Below are 15,648 nucleotides of genomic sequence, written 5' to 3' on the forward strand. Positions count from 1 at the left end.
TCACCCCCCCCAGCTGCTAACCCTGTACAAGGGCCTTATCCGTCTATGTATGGAGTATGCTTCACATGTCTGGGGGGGTTCCACTCATACTGCTCTTCTAGACAGGGTGGAATCAAAAGCTTTTCGTCTCATCAACTCCTCTCCTCTAACTGACTGTCTTCAGCCCCTCTCTCACCGCCGCAATGTTGCATATCTAGCTGTCTTCTACCGCTATTTTCATGCCAACTGCTCTTCTGATCTTGCTAACTGCATGCCTCCCCTCCTTCCGCGGCCTCGCTGCACAAGACTTTCTTCTTTCTCTCACCCCTATTCTGTCCACCTCTCTAACGCAAGAGTTAACCAGTATTCTCAATCATTCATCCCTTTCTCTGGTAAACTCTGGAACTCCCTGCCTGCTTCTGTATTTCCACCTTCCTATGACTTGAATTCCTACAAGAGGGAGGTTTAAAGACACTTATCCACCAATTCTTGACCACTGCTTTGACCCTTTTATGGGACTGGCATTTCAGTGGGCATTTTTTTTTATTAGATTTTTGTTGCCCTTGGCCAGTATCCTTCCTACATAAAAAAAAAAAAAAATATTAGGAAAGAAAAGGACATTACGAGAAACGTGTATAATGAGTGTTTAATAGTTTCACAAGAACCACAAAGCAAAAAACTCAAAAACTCGTGTACATAAAGAAGTTTCTTACATACCAAAATGCTGAATCTCATGAATAACACTTTTAATTAAGAAACAGAACAATCTTACTAAATGCCTGTATTTTGAGTGTTTTTCACATTCTTAGTTACCAAAACCCCAAATTCCATGCGAAACTAGCTTTATGTGGGAAAAAAATAATATTACCAGAAAATGTCTTTCGAGTGTTTTTGAGCGTGTTAGGCAATAAACCACTAAAAAGCAGGGCAATCACATTATATGGGAATAAAACCAACTTTTACCAAGAACTTGCCTTTAGGTGTTTTTGAGCTCATTACATACCAAAACGCTAAAACGCATGCAAAACACTTTTTATGGAGAAAAAGAATAACATTACCAAAAATATGTATTTTGAGTGTTTTTGATCATGTTATCTATAAAAACGCTTAAATACATGCAAAGAACCTTATGTTTGGGAAACGAAAGGACATTACGAGAAATATGTATTATGAGTGTTTTTTTAGTTCCTTAAGTACCAAAAAGCTTAAACCCATAAATAACACTCATTATTTAGAAAAATAAATAAATAAAAAAAAAAATAGGATTTTTTTTTTTTTTGTTATTCATCTTCAAAGGAACCGAGATGCCAAAATTCTGGGAAAATTCCGGGCTATTATATGATAAAAGAAAATTATCAAAAAAGTTAATTTTAGCTTTATTTTCGGACTGTTATATACCAAACCCTAAAGTGCATGCAAAGCCTCCTATATGAGGAAATTAAACGACCTTAAAAGAAATCGGTCTTTTGAGTGTTTTTCAGAATGTTAGGCACCAAAACGATAAATAAATAAGGAACTCACTCTATATGGGAATCCAAACAAAACTACTGAAAACGTGTCTTCTCAGTGTTTTACGTAGAAAAACGCTAAAACGGATGCAAACCAACCAATAAAAAAAAAAAAAAAATAGAAAAACATTACCAAAAAGGTATATTTTGAGTGTTTTTGAGCTTGTTACCTACAAAAAACGCGAAAATTGATGCAAAGCACTCTATATTAGGAAATAAAAGGACATTGCAAGAAAAATGTATAATGAGTGTTTTATAGTTCAAAAGAACCAAAAGGCAAAAAAACGCAAAAACTTGTGGATATCGAGAAGTTTCCTAGATACCAAAATGCTGAAACTCTTGAATAACATTCCTAATTGAGAAACAGAACAACCTTACTAAATGCGTGTATTTTGAGAGCTTTTCACATTCTTAGTTACCAAAACCTGAAATTGCATGCAAAACCAGCTTTATGTGAGAAAAAAATGACATTACCAGAAAAAAGTCTTTTGAGTGTTTTTGAGCCTGATAGGCAATAAAGCACTAAAAAGAAGGGCAATCACATTACATTTGAATTAAACCAATTTTTAATAAGAACTTGCCTTTAAGTCTTTTTGAGCTCCTTATATACCAAAACACTAAAACGCATGCAAAATACACTTTATGGTGAAACAGAATAAAATTACCAAAAACATGTATTTTGAGTATTTTTGATCATGTTATCTATAAAAACGCTTAAATACATGCAAAGAACCTTATGTTTGGGAAACAAAAGGACATTACGAGAAACGTATATTATAAGTGTTTTTAAGTTTAAGTACCAAAAACCTAAAACCCACTCTTTATTTAGAAAAATAAATAAATAAATAAAAAAAAAAAAAATAGGATTTTTTTATTTTTTGTTATTCATCTTCATAGGTACCGAAATGCGAAAATTCTGGGAAAATTCAAGGCAATTATATGATAAGAGAATATTATCAAAAAAGTTGATTTTAGCTGTTTTTTTTTTCGGACTGTTATGTACCAAACCCTAAACTGCATGCAAAAGCCTCCTATATAAGGAAATTTAACGACCTTACCAGAAATCTGTCTTTTGAGTGTTTTTCAGCATGTAAAGCACCAAAATGATAAATAATAAGGAACTCACTTTATATGGGAATCCAAAACAAAATTACTGAAAACGTGTGTTCCCAGTGTTTTATGTAGAAAAACGCTAAAATGGATGCAAACCAACCAATATCAAGAAATAGAAAAAAACATTACCAAAAAGGTTCATTTTGAGTGTCAAAAAAAAAAAACGTTTATTTACCAAACTTTACCAAAAAGGTTTATTTTCAGTGTCAAAAAAAAAAAAACGCTAAAATTGATACAAAGCACTCTATACTGGGAAACAAAGGGACATTGCTAGAAAAGTGTATAATGAGTGTGTTATAGTTCAAAAGAACAACAAGGCAAAAAACGCAAAAACTCGTGTATATGGAGAAGTTTCCTAGATACCAAAATGCTGAAACTCATGAATAACACTCTTAATTGAGAAGCAGAACAACCTTACCAAATTCGTGTATTTTGAGTGTTTTTCATATTTTTAGTTACCAAAAACCCAAATTTCATGCAAAACCAGATTTATGTGGGAAAACATGACATTTCCAGAAAAATGTCTTTTGAGCGTTTTTGAGCGTGATAGGCAATAAAGAACTAAAAAGTAGGGCAATCACTTTTCATTGGAATAAAACCAATTTTTACCAAGAACTTGCCTTTTAAATGTTTTTGAGCTCCTTATATACCCAACCGCTAAAACGCATGCAAAACAAACTTTATGGAGAAACAGAATAACATTACCAAAAACAAGTAATTTGGGTGATTTTTATCATGTTATCTATAAAAACGCTTAATACATGCAAAGAACACTATGTTTGGGAAACAAAAGGACATTACAAGAAACGTGTATTATGAGTGTTTTTTTTAAGTTCCTTAAGTATCAAAAAGCTAAAACCCACAAATAACACTCTTTATTTAGAAAATAAAAACAAAAAATAGGAATTTTTTTTTCATCTTCATAGGTACCGAGATGCCAAAATTCTGGGAAAATTCAGGAAAATTATATGAACAAAAGAATATTATCAAAAAAGTTAATTTTAGCTTTTTTTTCGGACTGTTATGTACCAAACCCTAAAGTGCATGCAAAGCCTCCTATATGAAGAAATTAAACGACCTTACCAGAAATCTGTCTTTTGAGTGTTTTTCAGCATGTTAGGCACCAAAACGATAAATAATAAGGAACTCACTTTATATGGGAATCGAAAACAAAATTACTGAAAATGTATCTTCTCAGTGTTTTACGTAGAAAAACGCAAAAACTCGGGTATATAAAGAAGTTTTTTTAGATACCAAAATGCAGAAACTCATGAATAACAATCTTAATTGAGAAACAGAACAACCTTAGGAAATGCCTGTATTTTGAGTGTTTTTCGTATTCCTAGTTAGCAATACCCAAAATAGCATAAGAAACTAGCTTTATGAGGGAAAAAAATTGACATTATCAAAAGTGTCTTTTAATTGTTTTTGAGCGTGTTAGGCAATGAAGTACTAAAAAGCAGGGCAATCACATTATATGGGAATAAAACCAACTTTTACCAAGAATTTGCCAATATGTGTTTTTGAGCTCCATACATACCAAACCAATAAAACGCATGGAAAACAAACTTTATGGAGTAACAGAAAAAACATGTTACCAAAAACATGTATTTTGAGTGTTTTTGATAATGTTATCTATAAAAACGCTTAAATACATGCAAAGAACCTTATGTTTGGGAAACGTAAGGACATTACGAGAAATGTGTATTATGAGTGTTTTTAAGTTCCTTAACTACCAAAAAGCTAAAACCCACAAATAACACTCGTTATTTAGAAAAAAATAAAAAAATAAAAAAAATAAATAAAATGATTTTCTTTTTTTTTTTTTTTTGTTATTCACCTGCATAAGTACCGAGATGCCAAAATTCTGGGAAAAATTAGGGCAATTATATGATAAGAAATTTATATCAAAAAGTTGATATTAGCTTTTTTTCGGACTGTTATGTACCAAACACTAAAGTGCATGCAAAGCCTCTCATATGAGGAAATTATACGACCTTACCAGAAATCTGTGTTTTGAGTGTTTTTCAGCATGTTAGGCACCAAAACGATAAATAATAAAGAACTCACTCTATATGGCAAACCAAAACAAAATTACTGAAAACGTGTCTTCTCAGTGTTTTACGTAGAAAAACGCTAAAACGGATGGAAACCAACCAATATCAAGAAGTAGAAAAACATTACCAAAAATGTATATTTTGAGTGTTTTTGAGCTTGTTACCTATAAAAAAACGCGAAAATTGATACAAAGCACTCTATATTGGGAAATAAAGGGACATTGCGAGGAAAGTGTATAATGAATGTTTTATAGTTCAAAAGAACCACAAGCCAAAAAACGCAAAAACTCGTGTATATGGAGAAGTTTCCTAGATACCAAAATGCTGAAACTCATGAATAACACTCTTAATTGAGAAACAGAACAACTTTACTAAATGCGTGTATTTTGAGTGCTTTTCACATTCTTAGTTACCAAAATCCCAAATTGCATGTGAAACCAGCTTTATGTGGGAAAAAAAATTACATTACCAGAAAAGTGTCTTTTGAGTGTTTTTGAGCGTGATAGGCAATAAAGCACTAAAAAGCAGGGGAATCACTTTACATGGAAATAAAATCAATTTTTACCAAAAACTTGCCTTTAAGTGTTTTGAGGTCCTTATATACCAAAACGCTAAAACGCATGCAAAACACACTTTATGGAGAAAGAAAATAACATTACCAAAAACATATATTTTGAGTGTTTTTGATCATGTTACCAATAAAAACGCTTAAATACATGCAAAGAACCCTATTTTTGGGAAACTAAAGACATTACGAGAAACGTGTATTATCAGTGTTATTAAGATCTTTACCAAAAAGCTAAAAGCCACAAATAACACTCTTTATTGAGAAAAAAAAACAATAAATAAATAAAAAATACGATATTTTTTTTCTTTCTTTTTCATCTTCACAGGTACCGAGATGCCAAAATTTGGGCAAAATTCAGGAAATTATGAGTCAATTATCAAAAAAGTTAATTTTAGCTTTTTTTTTTTCGTACTCTTATGTACCAAACCCTAAAGTGCATGCAAAGCCACCTATATGGGAAAATTAAACGTCTTTGCCAGAAAACTGTCTTATGATTGTTTTTCAGCTTGTTAGGCACCCTAACGGTAAATAACATGCAAGTCTCTCTATATGGGAATCTAAAACAAAATTACTGAAAAAGTGTCTTTTCGGTGTTTTACGTAGAAAAACGCTAAAACGGATGCAAACCAACCAATAAGAAGAAATAGAATAACATTATCAAAAAGTTACATTTTGAGTGTTTTTGAGCTTGTTACCTACAAAAAACACGAAAATGGATGCAAAGCACTCCCTATTGGGAAACAAAAAGACATTACGAGAAACGTGTATACTGAGTGTCTTATTATTTTTGAGCAAAAGAACTTGTGGTTCACAAGAACCACAAGGCAAAAAATGCAAAAATTCGTGTATATAAAGAAGTTTCTTAGATACCAAAATGATGAAACTCATGAATACAATATTAATTGAGAAACAGAACAACCTTACCAAATGCGTATATTTTGAGTGTTTTTCACATTCTTAGCAAAACCCCAAATAGCACGCGAAACAAAATGACATTACTAGAAGTGTCTTTTGAGTGTTTTTGAGCGTGTTAGGCAATAAATCACACACACAAAAAAAAAACAGGGCAATGACATTACATGGGAATAAAATCAACTTTTACCAAGAACTTGCCTTGAAGTGTTTTTGACCTCCTTACAAACCAAAACACTAAAACGCATGCAAAAAACTCCTTTATGGAGAAGCAGAATAACATTACTAAAAACATGATTGTGTTTTAAGTGTTTTTAAGTGTTTTTAAGTGTTCCTTAAGTACCAAAACGTTAAAACCCAAAAATAACACTTTTTATAGAAAAAAAAAAAAAAAAAAATAGCTTTTTTTTATATTGACTTTCATAGGTACCAAGATGCCAAAATTCTGCCAATATTCAGGGAATTTATGTGGAAAAAAGAACATTATCAAAAAAGTTAATTATAGCTCTTTTTTTCGGATTTTTATGTACCAAACTCTAAAGTGCATGCCACCTATATAAGGAAGTTAAACAACTTTACCAGAAACCTGTCTTTCCAGTGTTTTTCATCATGTTAGGCACCAAAACAATAAAAAATATGGAAGTCAGTCAATATGTGAATCCAAAACAAAATTACTGAAAACGTGTCTTTTCAGTGTTTTACGTAGAAAAACCCTAAAACGGATGCAAACCAACAAATATGAAGAAATAGAATAACATTACCAAAAAGTGTTTTTGAGCTTTTTACCTACAAAAAATGCGCAAATGGATGGAAAGCACTCTATATTGGGAAGCAAATGGACATTACGAGAAACGAGTATAATGAGTGTTTTATAGTTTCACAAGAACCACAAGGCAAAAAACGCAAAAACTCGGGTATATAGAGAAGTTTCTTACATACCAAAACGCTAAAACTCATGAATAACACTTTTAATTGAAAAACAGAACTACCTTACCAAATGTGTGTATTTTGAGTGTTTTTCACATTCTTAGTTACAAAAATCCCAAATTACATGCGAAAGTAGCTTTATGTGGGAAAAAAAATGACATTACCAGAAAAGTGTCTTTTGAGTGTTTTTGAGCGTTATATACAAGAAAACACTAAAAACCAGAACAATCACATTACACTGGAATAAACCCAAATTTTACGAAGAACTTGCCTTTAAGTGTTTTTTAACTCCTTACATACAAAAACGCTAAACGCATGCAAAACTACCTTTATGGAGAAACAGAATAACATTACCAAAAACATGTATTTTGAGTGTTTTTGATCATGTTACCTATAAAATCGCTTAAATACATGCAAAGAACCCTATGTTTGTGATACGAAAGGACATTACGAAAATCTTGTATTATGAGTATTTTTAAGTACCAAAAATCTAAAACCCACAAATAACACTCTTTATAGAGAAAAAAAATAATAAAAAAAATGTTTTTTTTTTGTTATTCATCTTTATAGGTACCAAGATGCCAAAATTCTGAGAAAATTCAGGGAAATTATGTGAAAAAAAAATAATAATAATTTTAGCTTTTTCCGGAGTTATGTACGAAACCCGGAAGTGCATGCAAAGCCACCTATATGGGGAAATTACACGACTTTACAAGAAACGTGTCTTTGGGTGTTTTCAGCAATTTCAACAATATTACTGAAAACGTGTCTTTTCAGTTTTAGCGTAGAACGCTAAAACGGATGCAAACCAACCAATATGAAGAAATAGAATAACATTACAAAAAAGTTGAGTGTTTTTGAGCTTGTTACCTACAAAAAACGCAAAAATGAATGCAAAGCAGTCTATATCGGGAAACAAAAGCATATTACAAAAAAATTGTATAATGAATGTTTTAATAGTTTTCAAGAACCATAAGGCAAAACACGCAAAAACTCGTGTATATGGAGATTTTTTTTAGATACCAAAATGCTGAAATTCATGAATAACATGAATTCTCTTAATTGAGAAACAGAACAACCTTACTAAATGCGTGTATTTTGAGTGTTTTTCACATTCTTAGTTACCAAAACCCGATATTACATGCGAAACTAGCTTTATGTTGGAAATAAATGACATTACCAGAAGAAAAAAGTGTCTTTTGAGTGTTTTTGAGCGTGTTAGGCAATAAAGCACAAAAAAGCAGGGCAATGACATTACATGGGAATAAAACCAACATTTACCAAGAACTTGTCTCTAAGTGTTTTTCAGCTCCTTACATACTAAAACGCTTAAATGCATGCAAAACACCCTTTATTGAGAAACAAAATAACATTACGAAAAACATGAATTTTCAGTGTTTTTGATCTCGTACGTATAAAAACGTTTAAATACATGCAAAGAACCCTATGTTTGGGAAACGAAAGGACATTACGAGAAACGTGTATTATGAGTGTTTTTAAGTTCCATGAGTACGAAAAGAGTGAAAACCCACAAATAACACTCTTTATAGAGAAAATAAATAAATTAATTAAAACGGATTTTTTTTTTGTTATTTATCTTCATAGGTACCGAGATGCCAAAATTCTGGCAAATTTCAGGGAAATTATGTGAAAAAATAATATTATGAAAAAAGTAAATTTTAGCTTTCTTTTTTTTCGGACTGTTATGTACCAACCCCTAAAGTGTATGCAAAGCCACCTACATGAGGAAATTAAACGACTTTACCAGATACCTGTCTTTTGAGTTTTTTTCAGCAAGTTAGGCACCAAAACGATAAATAATATGGAAGTCACTCTTTATGGGAATCCAAAACAAAATTACTGAAAACGTGTTTTTTTAGTGTTCTACTTAGAAAAAAACATTAAAACGGATGCAAACCAACTAATATGAAGAAATATAATAATATTACTAAAAAGTTATATTTTGAGTGTTTTTGAGCTTGTTACCTACAGAAAACGCGAAAATAGTTGCAAAGCACTCTATATTGGGAAAGAAAAGGACATTACGAGAAACGTGTATAATGAGTGTTTTATAGTTTCACAAGAACCACAAGGCAAAACACGCAAAAACTCGTGTATATGGAGATGTTTCTTAGATACCAAAATGCTGAAATTCATGAAGAACACTCTTAATTGAGAAACAGAACAACCTTACCAAATGGGTGTATTTTGAGTCTTTTTAACATTCTTACTTACCAAAACCCCAAATTGCATGCGAAACTAGCTTTGTGTGAAAAAAAAAAAATTACGAAAAAAGTGTCGAGTTTTTTTGAGCGTGTTAGGCAATAAAGCACTAAAAAGCAGGGCAATCACATTACATTGGAATAAAACCAACTTTTACCAATAACTTGCCTTTAAGTGTTTTTAAGCTCCTTACATAGGAAAACGCTAAAACGCATACAAAACAAGTATTTTGAGTCTTTTGTAAGATTGTTAAGTAAAAAAACGCCTAAATGAATCGGAAATATCCTATATGGGAAAAATTAAAAGACATTACGAGAAACGTGTATTATGAGTGTTTTTTTTTATTTTCTTGGTATCAAAAGGGTAAAACGCATGAAAAACACTTTATATGGAGAAACAGAACAATACTGCCAAAAAAAAAAAAACGTGCATTTTGAGTGTTATGACATTGTTAGTTACCAAAAAGCCAAAATTCATGCAAAGACCCATATATAGATATATGAAACGACTTTAAAAACGTATGAAAATACTATATATAGAGAAACAGAATACACTAACCAAAAACGTGTATTTTGTGTTTTTTATTTTTTTTGAGCTTATGTACAAAATCGCCTGTCATCAAACAAATCACCCTGCATATGGAAATAAAAAGGACATTACGAGAAATGTTTGTTGTGTTTTTCTTTTTTTATTACTTTCTTAAGTACCAAATCAGTACTTCAATAGTGCTCTGAAGAAAAAGAACAAACTTACCAAAAACGGGGATTTTTTTACATTGATAATTACCAAAACGCCAACATGCATGTAAAGCAACCTATATGAAGAAACGAAACGAAATCACTAGAAACTTGTCTTTTGTTATTTTTTGGGCGTGTTGGGCACCAAATCAGTAAGAAGCAACGAAATCACCCCATAGGGGAATACAAAACAAATTTACTAAAACGTGTCTTTAGAGTGTTTTTTTTCAGGTTCTTACGAACTAAAATGTCAAAATACATGCAAACACCCTGTTAGGTACCAAAGCACCAAAAACAGCCTATATGAGGAAACGAAAGGACATGACAAAAAACGTGTATTGAGTTTTTTTTTTTTTTTTTTTTTAGCTTCTCAGGTACCAAAACGCAAAAATCGAGAAAGAAAAAAACATTACCAAAATCGTGTAATTTGAATGTTTTTTCACATTGTCAGGTAGCAAAACACCATAATGCTTGCTCGCTATACGAGAAAATTAAACAACAATGTAAGAAATGTGTTTTTATGTTTTTCAGCGTGTTAGGCACGAAAACGCTAAATAGCATGGAAAGCACCTTATATAGAAATGCAAAATAATAAGCATGTCTTTTAAGTGTTTTAAACTTTTTGCGTTCCAAAACGCTAAAACACGTGCAACAAACACGAATAATCTTACCAAACAGAAAAAAACCTTACCAAAAACGTGTCTTTTGAGTCTTTTTGAGTCTGTTACGTACATCATCTTAAAAATGCATGTAAAGCACCCTGTATGAGGAAACGATAGGACATTACCAGAAACGTGCATTATCAGAGTTTTGAGTCTCTTAGGTACCAAACACTAAACCGCCTGAATGAAAATTAAATATATTCTATATCTCTTAATAGAGAAACAGAACATCACCAAAAACGTGTTTTTGAGTGTTTTTTTTTTTTTCCTTTTTATGTACCAAAACGTCAAAATACATACGAAGCATCCTATATGGGGAAATGGAAAGACGTTTGGAGAAACAAGTTTTATTTGTGTTTCTGAGCTTCCTAAGTAAGCTTCCTAAGTACCAAAACGCTAAAAAGAATGAATAGCACCCTATATAGAGAAAAAGAACAACATTACCTAAAATCTTTATTTTGAGCGTTTTTCACATTATGTAGCAAAACATCATAATGCATGCAGATCCCTATATGAAGAAGCAAAACGATATTACAGGAAACGTATCTTTTGAGTGTTTACTTGAGTGTTAGGAATCAAAATGCTAAAAAGCATTGAAAGCACCCTATTTGGCAATATAAAATAACATTACCAAGAAAGTATCTTTAGAGTGTTTTTCACCTTCTTACATCCGAAATCGCTGAAAAGCATGCAAAACAACCTTTACGGAGAAACAAATTAACATTACCAAAAACTTGTATTTTGATTGTTTTTGTGATTGTTAAGTATAAAAGTGCCAAATTACACGCAAAGCATCCTACATGGAGAAAAGAAAGGACATTACGAGAAAAGTGTATTATGAGAGATTTTGAGCTTTTTAGGTACCCAGACTCAAAAACACATGATTAGAACTTTATATGGAAAAATAACTCAACCGAAAAGTTTAGCTTAAACTTTTTTTTTCATATTGTTAAGTACCAAAAGAGAAAATGCATTGGAAGCCCCATTTATCAGGAAACGAAACGACATTATCATCAACGTGTGTTTTGAGTGTTTTTCAACGTGTTAGACACCAAAACGCTGAAAAGCATGGAAAGTGCTCCATAAAGGAATACAAAATAAAATTAATAAAAACGTGTTTTAAAGGTTCTTATGTACAGAAACGCTAAAACTCAAGCAAAACACCCTTTATAGAGAAGCGAAATAAATATTTCGTTAATAAATTACATTCAGGACAGTTAGGGAATATCCCTTACAGAAGAATAAGATCGCAGAAGAATGATCCTAAATGGATGACAGAGGTTAAAACATTACAGAGGGCGAAAGAGAAGTATATATGAGATTAAAGACAGGGGGAGTGGTTTTAAGGCCATAATATAATGAATTAGAAAAGTCAGGAGTTTAACAAGGAAAGCTAAAAATAGTTATGAATTAAAGGTAGCCAGCCAAGCGAAGATGGACCCCAAGGGATTTTATCAGGCATATAAGACGAAGAATAGAGAAACAATAGTTCCTTAAAGACAGCAGAATGAGACCTGCTTAGTTGTTGGGAGGAGATTAGTAAAATTGTGAACGAGTATTTTTTAACTGTCTTTGCACAGGAAAACATGCAGGATTTGCCGAATAGTGACAAGATATTTAGAGTAGAAGAAAATGAGAAGCTGACAGATATTACCATAACTAAAGAGATAGTGGAACAGGAGATAGATAAGCTGAAAAGTTCAAGTCACCAGGACCAGATGAAAAATATTCCACAGTATTTAAGAATTGGAAAAAGGTTATAAGTAATCTGGATAAGGTCATGGCCAAGCGGCAGGCGACAGAGTGTTATAATAAACGGCTCTAAATCCGAGTGGGGTCAAGTAATTAGTGGGTTGACAAAGGGATTATTAGTATTAGGGCCGATGTTGTTTGTAATATATGTCAATGACTTGGATAGTGGAATTAGTAGTGTTGTTAGTAAATTTGCGGATGACACGAGAGTATGTAGATTAATTAGGTCAGAATCGCATACCATCGCCTTGCAGGCAGATTTGGATAGGATGAACGAATGGACAGACAGATGGCAAATGCAGTTTAATATCAACAAATGCAAAGCACTTAGCGTAAGTAGAAGAAACCCACACAGTAGTTACACAATGAACAACCAAGTTCTGGTAGGTTCAGGGTTAGAAAAAGATTTGAGATTTAAAGTTAGCTCTGAACTCCGTCTAAGAAAGCAATGCAAAGAGGCCAGAAACAAAGCAAAATAGTGTATTATGATTAATTTTCAGGAGTGCTTAAAGTAAAACTCCCGAATTAATATTAAAGTTACATTTAGCGCTGGTCAGACTTCATCTAGACTACGCTGTCCTATTCTGGTCACCACATCACAGGAAGAATAAAGGTCTATTAGAATCACTTCAAAGGAGAATGACTAAAAGGATACAGGGGATGAGGAGTATTCCTTACGAAGCAAGATTCAAGCTGTTAAATTTACATTCTTTAGAGAGACGTAGGTTAAGAGTGGACCTGATAGAAGTCTTTAAGTGGTATATGGGTTATAACAAGGGGAACATAATGAAAATTCTTAGAATCTGTAACCATGATAGAACAAAATAAAAAAAATAGAATATCAAGTTCTCAGGCTTGAGCCTGAAAACTTGATGTTCAAAAAGGAAACAGGAAGGAATTGGTTTTCAAATACAGTAGTAGATGATTGGAACAGACTTAGTAATCAAGCTGTTAGTGCTGAGGCATTTGGCAACTGTAAGAGAAAATTACACATTTATAGATGGGGATGATAGGTGGAAATACGTAGGCATATTTCATACAAGTACTGCCACGGGTAGGCCTGATGGCTTCTTGCATATTTACTTATTTCTTATGTTCTTATGTTCTTATTACCAAAAGCGTGTATTTTCAGTGTTTTTCAGCTATTCCGTGAAAAAATAAAATGCCAAAATACATGCAAAGCACCCTAAATGAGGAAAAAAAGGGACATTACGAGAAACGTGCATTATAAGTGTTTTTGAGATTCTTAGATACCAAAACCCTGAAACTCATGAATAACACTCTTAATTGAGAAACAGAACAACCTTACCAAATGCGTGTATTTTGAGTGTTTTTCACATTTTTGGTTATCAAAACCCCAAATTGCATACGAAACTAGCTTTATGTTGAAAGAAAAAAAAAACATTTCCAGAAAAGTGTCTTTTGAGTGTTTTTGAGCGTGTTAGGCAATAAAGCACTAAAAAGCAGGGCAATCACATTACATGGGAATAAAACCAACTTTTACCAAGAACTTGCCTTTAAGTGTTTTTGACCTCCTAACATACCAAAACACTAAAACGCATGCAAAATACCCTTTATGAAGAAACAGAATAACATTACCAAAAACATGTATTTTGAGTGTTTTTGATCATGTTACCATGATCAAAACATAAACATAAACATCATAAAAACGCTTAAATAAATGCAAAGAACCCTATGTTTGGGAAACGAAAGGACATTACGAGCAACGTGTATTATGAATGTTATCAAATTCCTTAAGCACCAAAAAGCTAAAATCCACAAATAACACTCTTTATAGAGAAAAAAAAAAGTAATTTTCTTTTTTTTTCTTTTGTTATTCTTCTTCATAGGAAACGAGATGCCAAAATTCTGCCAAAATTCAGGAAAATTATGTGGAAAAAAGAACATTATCAAAAAAGTTAATTTTAGCTTCTTTTCGGACAGTTATGTACCATAATCTAAATTACCTGCAAAGCCACCTCTATAGGGAAATTAAACGGTTTTACCAGAAACCTGTATTTTGAGTGTTTTTCAGCATGTTAGGCACCAAAACAATAAATAATATGGAAGTCACTCTACATGGGAATCCAAAACAAAATCACTTAACACTTGTCTTTTCAGTGTTTTACGTAGAAACACGCTAAAACGGATGCAAACAAACCAATATAAAGAAATAGAATAACATTGCCAAAAAGGTTTGTTTTGAGTGTTTTTGATTCTGTTACCTACAAAAAACGCGAAAATGGATGCAAAGCACTCTATACTGGGAAACAAAAGGACATTACGAGAAACCTGTATAATGAGGTTTTTTTTTTTTGTCTCACAACAAGAACAAGGCAAAAGTTTCTTAGATACCAAAATGCTGAAACTCATGAATAACACTCTTGATTGAGATACAGAACAACCTTACCAAATACGTGTATTTTGAGTGTTTTTCACATTCTTTGTTACCAAAACACGAAATTGCATGCGAAACTAGGTTTATGTGGGGAAAAAATTATATTGCCAGAAAATGTTTTTTGAGTGTTTATAAGCGTGTTAGGCAATAAAGTACTTAAAAGAAGGGCAATCACAGTACATGTGAATAAAAAAAAATTTTACTAAGAACTTGCCGTTAAATATTTTTGAGCTCCTTACATACCAAAACGCTAAAACGAATGCAAAAAATCCTTTATGGAGAAAAACAATAATATTACAAAAAACATGTATTTTGAGTTTGTTTGATCATGTTACCTATAAAAACGCTTAAATACATGCAAAGAATCCTATGTTTGGGAAAAGAAAGGACATTACGAGAAACGTGCATTATAAGTGTTTTTAAGTTACTTAAATACCAAAAAGCTAAAACCCACAAATAACACTCTTTATGAAGAAACAAAAAAAAAAAATAAATAAATAAATAAAAATAAATAAATGAAATAAAAAAATATTTTTTTTTTTGTTATTCATCTTCAGAGGTACCGAGATGCCAAAATTCTGTTAAAATTCAGGGAAATTATGTGGATAAAATAACATTATCGAAAAATTTAATTTTAGCTTTTTTTTCGGACTGTTATGTACCTAACCCTAAAGTGCATGCAAAGCCATCTATATGGGGAAATTAAACGACTTTACAAACTGTCTTTTGAGTGTTTCTCAGCATGTTAGGCACCAAAATGATAAATAATATGGAAGGCAGTCTATATGGGAATGCAAAACAAAATTACTGAA

This window comes from Scylla paramamosain, chromosome 41, assembly GCF_035594125.1.
Source record: "Scylla paramamosain isolate STU-SP2022 chromosome 41, ASM3559412v1, whole genome shotgun sequence".
NCBI lineage: Eukaryota > Metazoa > Arthropoda > Malacostraca > Decapoda > Portunidae > Scylla > Scylla paramamosain.